Raw genomic sequence first — 18,881 nt, 5'->3', positions numbered from 1 at the left:
TAACGTGCAGGTTTGTTACATATGTATACTTGTGCCATGTTGGTGTGCTGCACCCATCAACTCGTCATTTACATCAGGTATAACTCCCAATGCAATCCCGTGGCACATATACACCATGGAATACCTACTATTTTTAATGGAGGGAAACAGGACAAGCGATGGGAAATGGAACTCATCTCACATTTTTGGATCAAGCAGATGATTCGTCTACAGCTACAAAGAAGTTTCTGGGGAGTTCGTCTGTTTCTCTCTCTCTTTTATTTTTTAGAAGAGAGATATCACCATGGTAAACAATGCAGGTTTGATAGCAACACCAGCTCAGATGTTAATTCCATAGGACATACAAGTACCTCAGTCACATCTTTGTCATGTTTGAAGGTGCTGTCAGTATCAAAATTCCTAGAAGTGCCGCCCTAAGTAACATGAAATATATAACATAAAGGACATTGAATAGAAACTAATCATTAGTTATATATAACACGAAGAACATTCAATAAATGTTGATTATTAGTTATATGTAAAAATTCAGTTCCTTTTCTTTTATATTTTAATTATTTATTCCCAGTACAAAGTTTCAAAATAATACCTTGGGCATTAAAAATTTTGTGTAGTTATCTAAACAGAAGGTACAATTATGCTCTCCAAAAATATTCCTTTAAACAAAATATAAAGGTGTATTTCATGCTAATGGAGAATGTTTTAGAATATTCTTGTGTAGATTTAAAATGGTGCTATCATAAATTATATATAATTTATATGTGTGTGAGTGTGTGTGTATGTTTGTGACTGTGTTTGCCAGTGTTGTGGTAAGTGATAAGTGTATAATAATATGTTGTAAATAAATTCTTTAATAACAATTTGTGGTGACATTTGCTCACTAATAATGGATTGAAAAATAATGGCAAGCAGCCTTTGGAGAAATTAATTAGATTAATCAATTCAATGTCATCAACATCATTAACATTAATTTCTGTTTGGGGACAAAAAAGAAAAATATAGCTTCTCATAATTGTTCAAGGAAAATGACACAAAACTTCTTTCACAGAGGAAAGGCTAGCAGAAGACTCACCAGAAAGATTCTGAAGATATAAACAAAGAACCTGGAATGCTGGAAACTTTAGGGTCAAGCATTGGTATTAGAGCCTTGGAAAGAGAATAGAGTTGTCAGTCAACTTACATTACACCAGAAACTATAATAAATTGGGCAAATGCAATGCAAAGAAAACTGTTGACAGCAGATATGTTCCTAAAATGTATGTAGAATGATGTAGTTGTTAATTTAATTAGTTGCTTAAAGCCAGACAATTTCTTTCCAAAAATTCTGGCCTGTCAAAATTTAACGATCATCTGTCTTAATCTAGCAAACTAAATATGACACTGAATGACTTTAAGTAACACTGACACTTCCATAGGAATATTGATATGAAGCATGGTATTTAATTTTTTTGTAAAATATGAATGCATAGAAAGACAGGAATGATGCATAATATGAAAACATAATTCAAAAATAAAAATATGACTGGTGAAATAAAAGCTTTAGAGAAATGTAACTAAGTTGATTGTCATAGATTGTTTCAATATGCTTAGCCTAGGAGTAAGTTTTCTATTTCTGCAGGATGAGAAAAATTGTAAATGATATTAAAAAATCTAGAACCACCAATTGAGTGTCCTCTAGACAATCCAAACAAAATATCAATGAGAAATAAAAGAGGTCCTGCAATTCCTGCTGCTAGCATATTCTTTTACTTCTCACATTCAGCCAATACACAGGTTTTTCTACCTCTCTTCCACCTCCAAAAATATCCTGGAATCCAGCTTCATCAGAATTGTTTATTGTTGCCCAACCGTGTTATAATCTCAATTGTATCGATATCATGTGTCTTTTGTTTTGCTCATCTTTTGTGTGTATGTGTGTGTATGTCTGGTCTGCCTTTGATTTTTCCAGTCTATTTATTTTATTGAATTATAACACAGACACACAGAGGTACTAACAGCATTAACATACAGCTCTATGAATTATCACAGTGATCACACTCTTGCAACCACCAATTTTATCAAGAAATATAGTTTATCCAGCACACCAGATGCTCCTGTATGCCCTCTCTAAGCAACTCTGCACCCAAAGGTACACGTTACCCTGATTTCTACTACCATACCTGTTTTAAACGTCATGTAAGTAGAATCATACAGTATGTATTTTTTTGGACCTGGATTCTTTGGATAAATGAATATTTTTGTTAACTTTCATTTATGCATATTACTCCATTGTATAAATGTACCATGATTTAATGATTCACTTTAATATTTGCGGACATTTGGGTTTTGTCCATTTTTGAGATATAAATATAGCTTCTGGGAGCATATTTGTATATATATGTCTTTTAGTGAACATATTAAAAGGAGAGGTGTAAACCGAGGTGTGAAATTAGTGGTTCACTTACCAAGTTCATTAATCCTTTTGTCTGCTTCCTAATCTGCTGCTAATCACATCTAGTATATTTTCAGCTTAGTCACTGAAAAAACAGTACAAAAACTTAGTAGTTTTCCTACTATTGTAGTCTGGGTTTGGTCTTTAAAAGCAAACAAACAAAAAAAACTTCCATGTATCTCTTTATCTTTTGAACAGAATAAATTATATAATTATATAGTTATAGTTATAACAACTGTATTTCTTCTATTTAAAAGATAATGAGATGCGTGGAATTTTTTGTGTACTAATTGTAACACGCATATCAGCTCTGGGCTGGATTCAATAAATTGATTTTTATTTTTTTTAGGGTCATATTTCCTCCTTCTTTGCATGCCTGCTAATCTTTCATGGAATTCCAGATACTGTGAATTTCACTTTTTTGGTTGGTAATTTTCTTTTTCATGATCTTTATTCTGGATGCTTTGAGTAACTTGGAAAATGTGATCATTTAGGGTCTTGTGTTTGGTGGAACCAAAGGGCTCATTATTCTCCACAATTAAGGGGAGACCCATCTGAAATCTCTGTCTACTACCGCTTGAATTACGAGGTTTGTCAGTCTGATTGGTAAAAACAGACACTATTTCTAGCCCTGTGTGAACACTAAGTACCCTTCTCTCTACTACTTTCAGACGGTCTTTTCTCAGCCTCAGGAAGTTTCCTTACATGCATGTGCTCATCAATACTCTGCTAAATTGTTATGGACTCAGTAGCAGGGGAAGGGTGATGTTTTCCATATATTCCAGGCTGTCAGCCTGTACATAAGTTTGCTCTGTTATTCACTTTTGGATATGAATATAAAAATAGGATCATATAGTACAACCATCTCTAAAATTTGCCTTCATAATTTTGCAGAGTATGTATCATAATTCAGTTTTAGATTTTCCCCCATAATACACAACATCGAAATATTTCTGTGTGTGTTTACTATTTTAATAATTATTGGATTAAGCGATAATGTAGTACATAAGCAAAGAAATACAGGAATTAAATAATCAGCAAATGTATTTAAAGAGAAGTTTATATAATTGTGTATATTATAATTAAAGAACATACACAATTCTTATATCTATGAAAATTTACAAAAGTCATTCTGTTATTTGGCAATGAAATGGTTATGATGTCATAATAAAATTAGAAATTGATAACAAATAATTGTCAAAGATACAACAATTTCAAAGCCAGCATACAATCTACCGAATTACTCCTGGAATAATGAGTACCTGTAATATAAAATTATAAAATAAAACATAAAACTTTATATAAAAACATATGCTTAGTAATGAATCAGAACTATAATTTTATATACCTTGTTTTACAGTTGTATATTCTAAAATAGTTCTCAGAAAATAAATCACAGTTAGAATACTTACTTTTGTTGTTCTAATAATAGTGAAAAGATGTGGAAAATCTGTAAGTCCAACAGTTGCAGACTGCTTAAATAGATTGTTTTATATGTAAACCCTAGAATTAAAATAATAGGAAACAAGGCAATTGTTAAAAATAATAGTGTTTATCTGAGCATATTGACATGGTACAATTTTCACATCATATTGACAGCAGGTGAAAAGAATGTAAACTGTTCATATGAAAATCCCATTGTAAACAAAATTGCATGGACTTTTACATATACATATGTGTGTATGTGTGTGCAAAGAAAGATATGTATAAGAATACTCAGTAAAAAATTAGGCAATTAGTAGCTTACAAAAATAATTTATATTTGAATTATTTCTCATATATTTTGTAAAACTGAATCTTTACGAAAGACACAAATTGTTTCTAGAATCAAGAAAACAAAATTTAATTAAATAAAAAAATTCATTTTCAATAGACATAATATCATTTAAGTATCTATGTGTTATTAGTAAATATATATTTAAATATATTTTGTTTTTGTATTTTATTTAATATGTTAACAAATACATTTAAACAGAGCAAAATATATTTTTATGCACGTTTTATAATTGAATGTTATTCACAACATGTGAGAGAATGGATAATTATTATTTTTGACTGGTAATATTTACTACTTTAAAAATTTAATAATGTGGAAATAGAGATGTTTTTTGTCTTTTTCTTTTCCCAAGTAAAACATTTGCTTTCCTCTTAGTTTATATATATGTTACCCTGAAGTTTGTTCATGGTTCATGTTAGCTGTGTAAGAAATTCCCAGGATAGAAAATTTCTATGCAATTATTCACTGATATGTTTCCAAAGAACCATATTAAATTAAGATCAATATAAGCCAAGCCATATCTTTTGCTATCTTAATTTTATGTATTTTTATTTAATTCACTTATATTATTCAGGTTTTACAAATGAGAATGAGTATAGGGCGAGTATACAGTCTGCCTCCAATTCCTGGTCTTCACCTGCTAAGTAATCCTTATAGGAATTAATTCATACATATACAAGCAGTGCATGTGCACACACAAATACATATACACAGACTCATAATTGTTTTCTCCCTTTTATGTATCTTGCTTATTTTGTATCTTGTTTTGTCTTATCAGTATTTTATTCAAAATATTCAATATTTGTATATAAAGAATTTAAAACTTATTTCCGTTATCAAAATATTTATTTTAAGAGTATAATATATTCAGTTTTAATGTTTTGATGGATGTTGAGATTGCTCCCACTAAGTTTTTATCACAAACGTTGTAATGAATGATCTGTACACCCATATTTGTATATATTTATACTTGTTTACAAAATGGATTCAGAGATACGTTTGTTGAAACAGATATTTTAGATGAAATTTAGATCTTAATGATTTGTTCTAGGAAAGTATCTATGACAATAAAATTATTCTACAAGGTGGTGTAAAATTATTATTTACTTATAAATGAAAAATTAGAAAACATTGATGAAAGAAATTGAATACACAAATAAATGGGAATATATGTCTTGTTCATGTATTGGATGAATTAATATCGTCAAAATGTTCACGTTACCCAATGCAATCTACAGATTTATGCAATTTCTAAAACAACAATGAAATTTTCACAGAAATCAAATTAAAATCTTAAAATTTTTATGGAATCACAATCTTGCCAAATTCATATGGACCCAGAATAGCTGAAGCAACCTCAAGCAAAAAGAACAAAATACAGGCATCACACTGCCTGATTCACAATCTACTTCAAATCTATGGTAATCGAAAGGGTAGGATACTCGCATAAAGATAGATATGTAGATCCAGTGCAACAGAATGAAGAACCCAGAAGTAAATCCATGCATTTACAGTCAATTTTGATTGACACAGGCATATAATGTGTAATAATCACATTAAGGTAAATGTGGTAGTTGTCTCCTCAAGCATTTATCCTTATGTTACAAGCAATCAAATTATACTTTTTCTTTTTAAAATATGTACAATAAATTATTATTGATTGTGGTCACCTTGTTATACTATTAAATGCTAGGTCTGACTTACTGTATCTAACTATATGTTTTTACCCACTAACCATCCTCATTTTTCCCAGCCACGACTACCCTTTCCAGCCTCTGGAAACTGTCATTCTGCTTTATATCTCCATGAATTCAGATTGTTTTAATTTTTAGCTCCCACATGTAAGTGAGAAATGTGGGAAGTTTTTGTTTCTGTACCTGACTTATTTAACTTAATATAATGACTTTCAATTCCATGTTGTTCAATTAACGTTGTTGCAAATGACAGGATCTCATTCTTTTTTGTGGCTGAATAGTACACCATAATGTATATGTAGCACACGTTTTTATTCATTTATTTGCTGATGAACATTTAACTTGCTTCTAAGTCTTGGCTATTATGACTACTGCTGCAATAAACATGAGAATGCAGATATCACTTTGATATACTTATTTCTTTTCCTTTGGGCATATACCTAGCAGTGGGAATGTTGGATCATATGGTAGCTCTACTTTCAGTTTTTTGAGGAACCTCTGAACTATTCTCCAGAGTGGTTGTACTAATTTACATACTCAACGACAGTAGAAGGGGTACCCCTTTCTCCACAACCTCACCAGCATTTTTTACTGCCTATCTTTTGGATAAAGCCATTCTTTTTTTTTTTTTTTTTTTTTTTTAGTGAGATGGATATCTCATTGTAGTTTTAATTTGCATTTTCCGATGATCAATGATGTTGAGCACCTTTTCATATAACTGTTTGTGATTTATATGTCTTCTTTTGAAAAAATGCCTATCCAGATCTTTTGCCCATTTGTAAGTTGAATTATTAGATTTTTTCCTATAGATTTGTTTTAGCACCTTACATGTTCTGATTATTTATCCTTGTCAAATGGAGTTTGCAAACTTTTCTCTCATTCTGTGGTTGTCTCTTCACTTAGTTGATTGTTTCCTTTGCTATACAGGAGCTTTTTTTTTTTTTTTTGGATGGAATTTCACTCCTGTAGCCCAGGCCGGAGTGCAGTGGTGCGATCTCAGCTCACTGCAACCTCCGCCTCACAGGTTTAAGCGATTCTCCCGCCTCAGCCTCCCGAGTAGCTAGGATTACAGGTGACCACCACAATGCCCGATTAATGTTTGTATTCTTTTTTTCTTTTTTAAGTAGAGAGAGGGTTTCGTCATGTTAGCCAGGCTGGTCTCGAACTCCTGACTCAGGTGATCCACCTGCCCCGGCCTCCCAAAGTGTTGGGATTACAGGCATGAACCACTGGACCCAGTCCAGAAGCTTTATAAATTGATGTGATCCCATTTGTCCAGTATGCTTGTTGCTTATCACTCAAGAAATCTTTGACCAGTTCCATTTCCTGGACAGTTTCCCCGATACTTTCCTCTTGGTAGTTTCATAGTTTGAGATCTTGTATTTAAATATTTAATTCATTTTGATTTGATTTTTTGTATATGGCAATTAGTAGGGGTCTAGTTTCATTCTTCTGCACATGAATTTCCAGTTTCCCCAGCACCATTTATTGAAGAGACTATCCTTTCCCCAATATATGTTTTTTGGCACCACTGCAAAAATGAGTTTATAGTAGATGCATAAATTTGATTCTGGATTCTCTATTCTGTTTCATTTGTTGATGTATATGTTTTTATGCCACTACTATATGACGTTTCAGTTACTATAGCTCTGTAGTATAATTTGAAGTCAGGTAATGTGATTCCTCCAGTTTTGTTCTTTTGCTCAGCATAGTTTGTCTGTCCGTTCATGGTAACATATAAAGTTTAGAATTTTTTTTCTATTTCTGGGATGAATGTTACTGATGTTTTGATAGAGATTGCCTCAAATCTGTAGATTGCTTTGGTAGTGTAAACATTTCACCAATATTAATTCTTTCAACCCATGAACATACAATATCTTTTCATTTTTTGTGTCCTCTTCAATTACTTGCAACAACATTTATGGTTTTCATTGCAGAGACTTTTCACTTCTTTGCTTAAGTCCTCGGTGTTGAGTTTTATTTTTAGCTATTATAAATTTGATTTTTTAAAATTTCTTTTTCAGATTTTTTACTGTTGGCATATAGAAATGCTACTAATTTTTGTAAGTTGATTTTGTATCTTGTTACTTTACTGAATTTGTTTATCAGTTCTAACAGTTTTTTGGTGGAGTCTTTAGCTTTTTCCAAAGATGAGATAAGATCATCTGCAAACGATAATTTGACTTCTTCTTTTCCAATTGGATGTCCTTTATTTCTGTCTCTCGTCTGACTGTTTTAGCTAGGACTTCCAGTAATATGCTGAATAACAGTTACGAAAGGGGGCATCCTTGCCATGCTCCAGATCTTTGAGGAAAGTCTTTCAGTTTGTCCTCATTCAGTATGAAATGAACTATGGGTTTGTCATACAGGATTTCCTTGTTTTGGGGTATGTTCCTTCTACACTAAGTTGTTTTAAGGTTTACATCATGAGGAAATTCTGAATTTTATCAAATGCTTTTCCAGAATCAATTAAAATGATCATATAATTTTTGTCCTTCATTCTATTCATATGATGTATAGCATTGATTGATTTGTGTATGTTGAAGTATCCTTGCATCCCCAGGATAAATCTCACTTGCTCATGATGAATTACCTTTTTATGTGTTGTTGAATTTGGTTTCAACTTTAGTATTTTGTTGAGGGTTTTTGCATCAATGTTAATCAATAATACTTAATTTCCTGTAGTTTTGTGGATTTTTTTGATATGCCTTTTTATGGTTCAGTTTAGGTATAACACTGGCCTCACAGAATGGGTTTGGAAGTTTTCTCTCTCTATTTTTGGAATAGTTTGGGTAGAAATGGTATTGGTTTTTATTTACATGTTTAGTAAAATTCAACGGTCAAGCCACCATGTTCCAGGTTTTTCTATGCTGGGAGACATTTTATTACAGATTCAATCTAATTACTTATTATTGGCCTGTTTAGGTTTTGGATTTCTTCATGGTTCAACTTTGGTAGGTTGCATGTACCTAGAAATTTATCCATTCCTCCTAGGTTTTCCAATTTATAGAATATAGTTGCCCATAGCAGCCACTAATGATCCTTTTAATTTCTGCAATGTCAATTGTAATGTCTCTTTTTTCATCTCTGATTTTATTTATTTGGGTCTTCTCTCTTTTTTCTTAGATAGTCTGGCTAAAGTTTTGTCTATTTTTTATCTTTTAATTTCATTGATCTTTCGTATTGTTTTCTTCATTTCAATTTTATTTATTTCTGCTTTAATCTTTATTACTTCTTTTCTTTTACTAATTTTGGATTTTGTTCCCTCTTGATTTACTAATTCTATAAGATGCATCATTAAGTTGTTTATTTGAAGTTTTTCTAGTTTTTTGAAATAGGTGTTAAAGCAATAAACTATCCTCTTAGTACTTCGTTCACTGTATTACATAGTTTTTGGTAGATTTGTTTTTTTATCATTTGTTTTAAGACATTTTAAAATTTCTTTCATAACTCCTTCATTAACCCACTGATCACTCGTAGCATATTGTTTAATTTCTATGTGTTTGCATCATTTTCAAAATTTATCTTGATGTTAATCTGTTTAGTTCATTGTGGTCAAAGAAGGTGTTTGACATTAATTCAATTTTTTTAATATTTTAAGACTTGTTTTGTGGCCTAACATATGGTCAATCTTTGAGAATGGTCCAAGTGCTAAGGAGTAAAATGTGTTTTCTGCAGCAGTTGAATGAAATATTCTGTAAATATCTATTAAGCCCATTTGGTCAATAGTGTAGAAGAAATCTGCTGTTTTGTTGTGGATTTTCTATCTGGACAATCTATCCAAAGCTGAAAGTGGGGTGTTGATGTCTCCAGTTATTATTGTATTGGAGTCTACCTCTCTCTTTAGCTCTAGTAATATTTGTTTGGTATATCTGTGTGTTCCAGTGTTGGGGAGAATATATATTTACAATTGTCATAAACTCTTGCTGAATTGACCCATTTATCATTATATAATGGTCTTCTTTGTCCCTTTTTATAGTTCTAATTTTGAAATCTATTTTGTCTTAAATATAGCTACTCCTTCTCCTTTTGGTTTTCTTTGCATGAAATACCTTTTTCCATTCCATTATTTTCAGCCTATGCAGATCGTTATAGGTGATGTTTGTTTCTTGTAGGCAACAGATCCTTGAGTCATGTAATTATTATTTTTTTCTTCTATCAGCCATTCTGTATCTTTTGATTGAAGAGTATAGTCCCTTTATATTCAATGCCAGTATTAATAAGGAGACTTACTCTTTCCATTTTGCTATTTGATTTCTAGTTGTTTTGTGGTCTTCTCTTACTTCTTTCCTTCCTTCCTGTTTTTCCTTTAGTGAAAGTATTTTTCTCTAGTGCTTTGTTTTAATTTCTTGCTTTTTTATTTTTTGTGTAATCTCTAGTAAGCTTTTTTACTTAAGAAAACCATAAGGCGTACAAATAATACCTTACAACCCATTATTTCAAGTTGACAACAATTTAACACTGCATACAAAAGCAAACCAAGAAACACGCAAGGAACATACTTACCAAAACCCTAAAATTTATCCCCCTGCTTTTAAATTTTTTGTTGTCTCAATTTGTAACTTCTTTGTATTCAAAATATAAGTAGATTACATGGTAATCATAGTGTTAAAATAGTCTTTTTTTTCCATCTAGTCACTATCACCAGTGAGTTTGTACCTTCAGATGATTTCTTATTGCTCATTAACATCTTTTTATTTCAAAATGAAGAAGTACCTTTACCATTTCTTGTAGGACAGGTCTAGTGCTTATAAAATCCCTCAGCTTTTGTTTGTCTGAGAAAGTCTTTATTTCTCCATCAAGTTTGAAAGACAATTTTTGGCCAGATATATTATTCTAGAATAAATTTGTTTATCCTTCAGCCTTTAAATATGCTGTGCCACTCTCTGCCAGCCTATAGTGTTTATACTGAAAAGTCTGCTGCCAGATGTATTTGGAGTTCCATCGTATGTTATTTGTTCATTTTTTTCTTGCTACTTACACAATTATTTCTTTATCCTTGACCTTCAGGTGTTTGACTACATCTTGAGATAGTCTCATTTGGGTTAATCTTCTTAGTTTTCTGTAGCCTTCTTGTTCTTGGATATTGATATCTTTTTCTCAGTTTTGAGGTTCTCTGTTATTATCCCTTTAATTAAAGTTTCTTTTTCTCTCCCTCTACCTCCTCTTTAAGTCCAATAACTGTTAGATCTGCCCTTTTGAGGCTGTTTTCTAGATCTTGTAGGCATGCTTTATTCTTTCATAGTCTACATTCTTTTGTCTTTTGTGACTATGTATTTTCAAATGGCCTGTCTTCATGCTAAATAATTATTTCTTCTGCTCTATCAATTTTTCTGATAAGAGATTCTGATGCATTCTTTAGTATGTCAATTGCACTTTTCAACTCCAGAATTTCTGCTTGATTCTTTGTATTTATTTCAGTCTCTTTCTTAAATGTATGTGATAGGATCCTGAATTCCTTCTCTTTGTTATCTTGAATTTCATTGAGGTTTCTCAAAACAACTATTTCACATTCTCTGTCTGAAAGGTCACTTATCTCTGTCTCTCTAGGATCGATCACTAGTACCTTATTTATTTCATTTGGTGAGTTCATGTTTCCCTGGATGCCTTGATGCATGTAGATGTTCACTGGCATCTGAGCATTGAAGAGTTAGGTATTTATTGTAGTCTTTACAGTTTGGGCTTGTTGTCCTTCTGGGGAAGGATTTCCGGGTATTTAAAAAGATGTGGGTGCTGTGATCTAAGTTTTTGGTCACTGCAACTATATCTATAATAGGGAGCTTCTTAGGCCCAGTAACACTGTGGCTCTTTCAGACTTATAGTGGTACTGCCTTGGTGGTCTTGGATAAGATCTGCAAGAATTATCTGGTTTACTGGGCAGATAACTCTCATTTGCTTTCCTTACTTTCTCTGAAACAAATGGAGTGTGTCTCTCTGCTCTGAGCTGTTTGGTGCTGAGGGAGGGGTGAACAAGCACCATCGAGGCCACTAGCACTTGGACTTCTGAGACAGACCTGCAGCAGGCACAACATTGGGTCTTTCCCAAGGCCCACAGTAATCACTGGCTGGCCACCATCTATTTTTTCTCAAGGCTCTAGGGCCTTGAGAAATCAGAAGAAGGTGAAGCCAGCTTAGCTAGTGTCCTTCCTTTCAGAGCAGCAATTTACCCCCAGCTCCGAGTGCATCCAGAGATGCCATCCTGGAGCCAGTGCCTGGAGTCTGAAACCTCAGAAATCTACTTGGTGTTCTGTTTCTACTGCAACTCACCTGGCACCCAAGTCTGAAGACAAAGTCTCTTCCACTCTTTCCTCCCCTTTTCACAAGCAGAGGAGCCTCTCCCCATGGCCTCCACCACAACAGGCCCATGGCAAGTACTGCTTGGCTACCCCGATGTTCACTAAAGGCCCAAGGGCACTTCAGTTAGCTTTTGGTGAATGCTTCCAGGCTTGGGACTCTCCCTTTAGGTCAGTGGGCTCCCCTATGGCCCAGGGCAGATCTAGAAATGCCATCCAAGAGCCAAATTCTGGAATCAGGGATCCCAAGAGCTTGCTTACTAATCCACCCTTCTGTGGTTGAGCTTGTATCTAAACTACGAGACAAAATCCCCTTTAATCTTCCCTCTCCTTTCTTACTGATCTCCCTTCTGTGGTTGAGCTGGTATCTAAACTACAAGACAAAGTCCCCTTTACCCTTCCCTCTTCTTTACTCAAGAGGAAACAGTTTCTCCCTGCAGCCATTGGAGCTGGAAATGTTCTGGGTCATGCCTGAAGCCAGTACATCTCTGAGTTTGACCCAAGGCTCATGGTGAGTATTGCCTGGCTACCACTGCTGATTATTCAGGGCCCAAGGGCTTTTTAGTGAGCAAGTGATGAATTTTTCCAGGACTTGGTCCTTCCCTTCAAGACACAGGTTTCCCTTCAGGACCACAGTATGTCCAGAAAAGTCACCTGGGAGCTGTGACCTGGAATGGGGCCCCAGGGCTCAGTCTGGTACCCCATTCTCCTGTGGCTGAACTGGTATCCAAGTTGCAAGACAAAGGCTTCTTTACTCTTGCCTCCCCTCTCCTCAAGCAGAAGGAAGGAGTCTGTTTTGTAGCTGCAAGTTGTACTCCCTGAGTACATGTGCCCCCCAAGTCTGCTGGCTCCACTCCCAGAACAGCACCAGGACTTATCCAGGAACTGTAGTCCTTGTGGCTGAGACTGCCTTTCAAGTTTATTTAGAATCCTAAACCTCTTTTTTTTTTTTTCTCTGTCTCTCTTTTTTTTATTATCATACTTTAAGTTCTAGGGCACATGTGCACAATGTGCAGGTTTGTTACATATGTATACATGTGCCATGTTGGTGTGCTGCACCCATTAACTCATCATTTACATTAGGTATATCTCCTAATGCTATCCCTCCCCTATCCCCCTACCCCACGACAGGCCCCGTTGTGTGATGTTCCCCATCCTGACATAGGCATGGGCAAGGACTTCATATCTAAAACACCAAAAGCAATGGCAACAAAAGCCAAAATAGACAAATGGGATCTAATCAAACTAAAGAGCTTCTGCAAAGCAAAAGAAACTACCATCGGAGTGAACAGGCAATCTACAGAATGGGAGAAAAATTTTGCAATCTACCCATTGACAAAGGCTAATATCCAGAATCTACAAAGAGCGTAAACAAATTTACAAGAAAAAATCAAACAACCCCACCAAAAAGCTCACAAAGGATATGAACAGACACTTCTCAAAAGAAGATACGCATGCAGCCAACAGGCACATGAAAAAAATGCTCATCATCACTGGCCATCAGAGAATCCTAAAGCTCTTTAGCCAATGGTGCGAGGCTTCCTGGAACTCAAGCTCTGACCACTGGGATAGGTGATTCGCCTTGGCTAGCGCTGGTCTATACACTTCCTCTGTGGGTGCTAAGTTCTTCCTGCTGTTGATTTCCACTGTGACAGGGCAGCACTGAGTCCCAATGCAAAGTCCCAGAATCACTGTACTCTCCCTCCTCCAGTGCACAGATTCTCTCTCATCACCATGTGGCCACTGCTGGAGGATGGTGGGGATTGGCCTTGGCAATTCAAAACTGTCTTTTCTAGCCTGTTCAATGCCCCTTTCGGTGATATGAAGTTAAAACCAGGCACTATGATCTCTGACCTAATTGTAGGCTGTTGTAAAAGCGCTTTTTTTGTGTGTGGATAGTTGTTTAATTTGGCGTTTCCATGAAAAAGGTGATCAGTGGAGACTTTTAGTCAGTCATCTTGCTCTGCCTCCAGTCAGCTGATTTTTGATGAAGGTACCAGAAACACACAATAGAAAAATGACAGTCTCTTCAATCAGTAGTGTGGGGAAAACTGGATATTCATACACAGAAGATTGGAATAGACCGTCATTTCCTATAATATACAAAAATCAGGCCAGGTGCGGTGGCTTAAGCCTGTAATCCCAGCACTTTGGGAGGCCAAGGAGGGTGGATCACCTGAGGTCAGGAGTTCAAGACCAGCCTGGCCAACATGGTGAAATGCTGTCTCTATTAAAAATACAAAAAATTAGCCCTGTGTGGTGGCAGGTGCCTGTAATCCCAGCTACTCAGGAGTCTGAGGCAAGAGAATCACTTGAATCTAGGAGGTAGAGGTTGCAATGAGCTGAGATGCAACATTGCACTTCAGCCTGGGTAACAGGAGGGAGATTCTGAGGGAAAAAAAAAAAAAAAAAGATGGAAGATTTCAATGTAAGATGTGAAAACGTAAAACTACTAGAAGAAAATATAGGGGAAACACTCTATGACATTGTTCTGGGAGATGATTTCTCGCATATTACCCCAAAGGCATAGGTATCAAAACCAAAAATAAACAAATGAGATTACATCAAATGAAAAAGCTTCTGCACAGCAAAAGAAATAATCAAAAGAGTTAAGACACTACTAATAAATGGAATATATTTTCAAACCATACATCAGCATGTTGAAGAAATAACTGCACTCACATTTGTTGCAACATTCTTCACAACAGTCAAGATATAGAATACACCCAAGTGTCCATTAATGTATAAATAAAGAAAATGTGGTATATATACACAACGTAGTACTATTTTGCCTTAGAAAAAGTAGAAAATTCTGTTATTTTTGACAACATGGAAGACATTTTATTAATTGAAATAAACCAAACACATAAATGCTGAATGACTACACTTATATGGAAATTCTCATTTAAAAAAGTTTACAGTTCATAAAAGTAGAGAGTGAAATGGTAGTCACCAGAAGCTGGGAGGTGGGGAGACTGGAGACATGTTGGTCAAAGGAGACAAAATTCCAGTTAGGTAGGAGAAATAAATTCAAGAAATCTAAAATATATCATGTAACCCATAGCTAATAACAATACGTTGTATACTTGAAAATTACTAAGAGAGTAGATTTTAGGCATTCTTATCATAAAAATAATGTGTGTGAAGTAGTGAATTTTATTTAGCCATTCCACAGTGTGGACATATGTCATGTTCTGTGACATAAATATATACAAATTTTACTTATCAATTTAGAAAGTAAATACATTAAAAATGTGATTAGTTCTTACCAATAAAAGTTCATCACAATCGTTAGAAAAGTATGTTTGTTAGAAGAGTATAATGAATAGTTTGCTGGATAATGCAATACATCTTATAGTTCTTAATGACGCCATTATCCTGGTCATTAGATTTAACTCGAAGCTTGAATTTTAAGTGAGTAATTTCAAAATTTTTTGCGGAGATATTAGTCCCATCTTACGAAATATCTCTTGTGAAATATCTAAAAATTTCCCTGAAAGAAAAATGGTTGATTTCATCATCATCTAGATTCACTTATGAGCCAATTTTTTCATTATTTGTTTTTCCTTTTTTATTATTAGACCTGGGCCATTCTGAATCAAAAGCAATTAAAAATGCAATTTGATTGGACTAATTAGTTCATATTGTGTATTGAAAAGTTTCATGAAAGTAATATATCAGTGATTGGAGATAATAGTGGAATAAGCACCACTTGGTATGACTTTTTTATGTTTTCTAAAGTTTTGAACAAAGACTTCAAGCTTGTATACTCACTATATAATTATGAATACACATGTACTTTTTTACAAAAAAAGCTTTCAAAACTTCTTATGTACACTACAAAAACATTGAAATAGAGACAACTTTCTAACTTCTTTTTTTTTTTTTTTTTTTTTTTTTAATATTTTATTTTATTTTATTTTATTTTATTTTTTTTAAATTTATTATTATTATACTTTAAGTTGTAGGGTACATGTGCATAACGTGCAGGTTTGTTACATATGTATACTTGTGCCATGTTGGTCTGCTGCACCCATCAACTCGTCATTTGCATCAGGTATAACTCCCAATGCAATCCCTCCCCCCTCCCCCCTCCCCATGATAGGCCCCGGTGTGTGATGTTCCCCTTCCTGAGTCCAAGTGATCTCATTGTTCAGTTCCCACCTATGAGTGAGAACATGCGGTGTTTGGTTTTCTGTTCTTGTGATAGTTTGCTAAGAATGATGGTTTCCAGCTGCATCCATGTCCCTACAAAGGACGCAAACTCATCCTTTTTTATGGCTGCATAGTATTCCATGGTGTATATGTGCCACATTTTCTTAATCCAATCTGTCACTGATGGACACTTGGGTTGATTCCAAGTCTTTGCTATTGTGAATAGTGCTGCAATAAACATACGTGTGCATGTGTCTTTATAGCAGCATAATTTATAATCCTTTGGGTATATCCCCAGTAATGGGATGGCTGGGTCATATGGTACATCTAGTTCTAGATCCTTGAGGAATCGCCATACTGTTTTCCATAATGGTTGAACTAGTTTACAATCCCACCAACAGTGTAAAAGTGTTCCTATTTCTCCACATCCTCTCCAGCACCTGTTGTTTCCTGACTTTTGAATGATCGCCATTCTAACTGGTGTGAGATGGTATCTCATTGTGGTTTTGATTTGCATTTCTCTGATGGCCAGTGATGATGAGCATTTTTTCATGTGTTTGTTGGCTGTATGAATGTCTTCTTTTGAGAAATGTCTATTCATATCCTTTGCCCACTTTTTGATGGGGTTGTTTGTTTTTTTCTTGTAAATTTGTTGGAGTTCTTTGTAGGTTCTGGATATTAGCCCTTTGTCAGATGAGTAGATTGCAAAAATTTTCTCCCATTCTGTAGGTTGCCTGTTCACTCTGATGGTAGTGTCTTTTGCTGTGCAGAAGCTCTTTAGTTTAATTAGATCCCATTTGTCAATTTTGGCTTTTGCTGCCGTTGCTTTTGGTGTTTTAGACATGAAGTCTTTGCCCATGCCTATGTCCTGAATGGTACTACCTAGGTTTTCCTCTAGGATTTTTATGGTATTAGGTCTAACATTTAAGTCTCTAATCCATCTTGAATTAATTTTCGTATAAGGAGTAAGGAAAGGATCCAGTTTCAGCTTTCTACTTATGGCTAGCCAATTTTCCCAGCACCATTTATTAAATAGGGAATCCTTTCCCCATTTCTTGTTTTTCTCAGGTTTGTCAAAGATCAGATGGCTGTAGATGTGTGGTATTATTTCTGAGTACTCTGTTCTGTTCCATTGGTCTATATCTCTGTTTTGGTACCAGTACCATGCTGTTTTGGTTACTGTAGCCTTGTAGTATAGTTTGAAGTCAGGTAGCGTGATGCCTCCAGCTTTGTTCTTTTGACTTAGGATTGTCTTGGAGATGCGGGCTCTTTCTTGGTTCCATATGAACTTTAAAGCAGTTTTTTCCAATTCTGTGAAGAAACTCATTGGTAGCTTGATGGGGATGGCATTGAATCTATAAATTACCTTGGGCAGTATGGCCATTTTCACGATATTGATTCTTCCTATCCATGAGCATGGTATGTTCTTCCATTTGTTTATGTCCTCTTTTATTTCACTGAGCAGTGGTTTGTAGTTCTCCTTGAAGAGGTCCTTTACATCCCTTGTAAGTTGGATTCCTAGGTATTTTATTCTCTTTGAAGCAATTGTGAATGGAAGTTCATTCATGATTTGGCTCTGTGTTTGTCTGTTATTGGTGTATAAGAATGCTTGTGATTTTTGCACATTAATTTTGTATCCTGAGACTTTGCTGAAGTTTCTTATCAGCTTAAGGAGATTTTGGGCTGAGACAATGGGGTTTTCTAAATATACAATCATGTCATCTGCAAACAGGGACAATTTGACTTCTTCTTTTCCTAACTGAATACCCCTGATTTCTTTCTCTTGCCTAATTGCCCTAGCCAGAACTTCCAACACTATGTTGAATAGGAGTGGTGAGAGAGGGCATCCCTGTCTTGTGCCAGTTTTCAAAGGGAATTTTTCCAGTTTTTGCCCATTCAGTATGATATTGGCTGTGGGTTTGTCATAAATAGCTCTTATTATTTTGAGGTACGTTCCATCAATACCGAATTTATTGAGCGTTTTTAGCATGAAGGGCTGTTGAATTTTGTCAAAAGCCTTTTCTGCATCTATTGAGATAATCATGTGGTTCTTGTCTTTGGTTCTGTTTATATGCTGGATTATGTTTATTGATTTGCGAATGTTGAACCAGCCTTGCATCCCAGGGATGAAGCCCACTTGATCATGGTGGATAAGCTTTTTGATGTGTTGTTGAATCCGGTTTGCCAGTATTTTATTGAGGATTTTTGCATCGATGTTCATCAGGGATATTGGTCTAAAATTCTCTTTTTTTGTTGTGTCTCTGCCAGGCTTTGGTATCAGGATGATGTTGGCCTCATAAAATGAGTTAGGGAGGATTCCCTCTTTTTCTATTGATTGGAATAGTTTCAGAAGGAATGGTACCAACTCCTCCTTATACCTCTGGTAGAATTCAGCTGTGAATCCATCTGGTCCTGGACTTTTTTTGGTTGGTAGGCTATTAATTATTGCCTCAATTTCAGAGCCTACTATTGGTCTATTCAGGGATTCAACTTCTTCCTGGTTTAGTCTTGGAAGAGTGTAAGTGTCCAGGAAA

General features: G+C 34.8%; 1 long non-coding RNA gene across 1 annotated transcript; it reads left to right on the top strand.

Moving 5' to 3' along the window:
- Nucleotides 1-264: 264 nt before the first annotated feature.
- On the top strand, nt 265-1,548 carry LOC112636241. Its single transcript, XR_003122150.1, has 2 exons — nt 265-383; nt 1,046-1,548. It is a non-coding gene; the product is annotated as an uncharacterized LOC112636241 (long non-coding RNA).
- The last annotated feature ends 17,333 nt before the right edge of the window (nt 1,549-18,881 follow it).

The sequence above is a fragment of the Theropithecus gelada genome, chromosome 12 (assembly GCF_003255815.1).
Source record: "Theropithecus gelada isolate Dixy chromosome 12, Tgel_1.0, whole genome shotgun sequence".
NCBI classification, from domain to species: Eukaryota; Metazoa; Chordata; class Mammalia; order Primates; family Cercopithecidae; genus Theropithecus; species Theropithecus gelada.
Note: the sequence above shows the minus strand (reverse complement) of the source record. Positions and strands in the feature narration are given on the sequence as shown.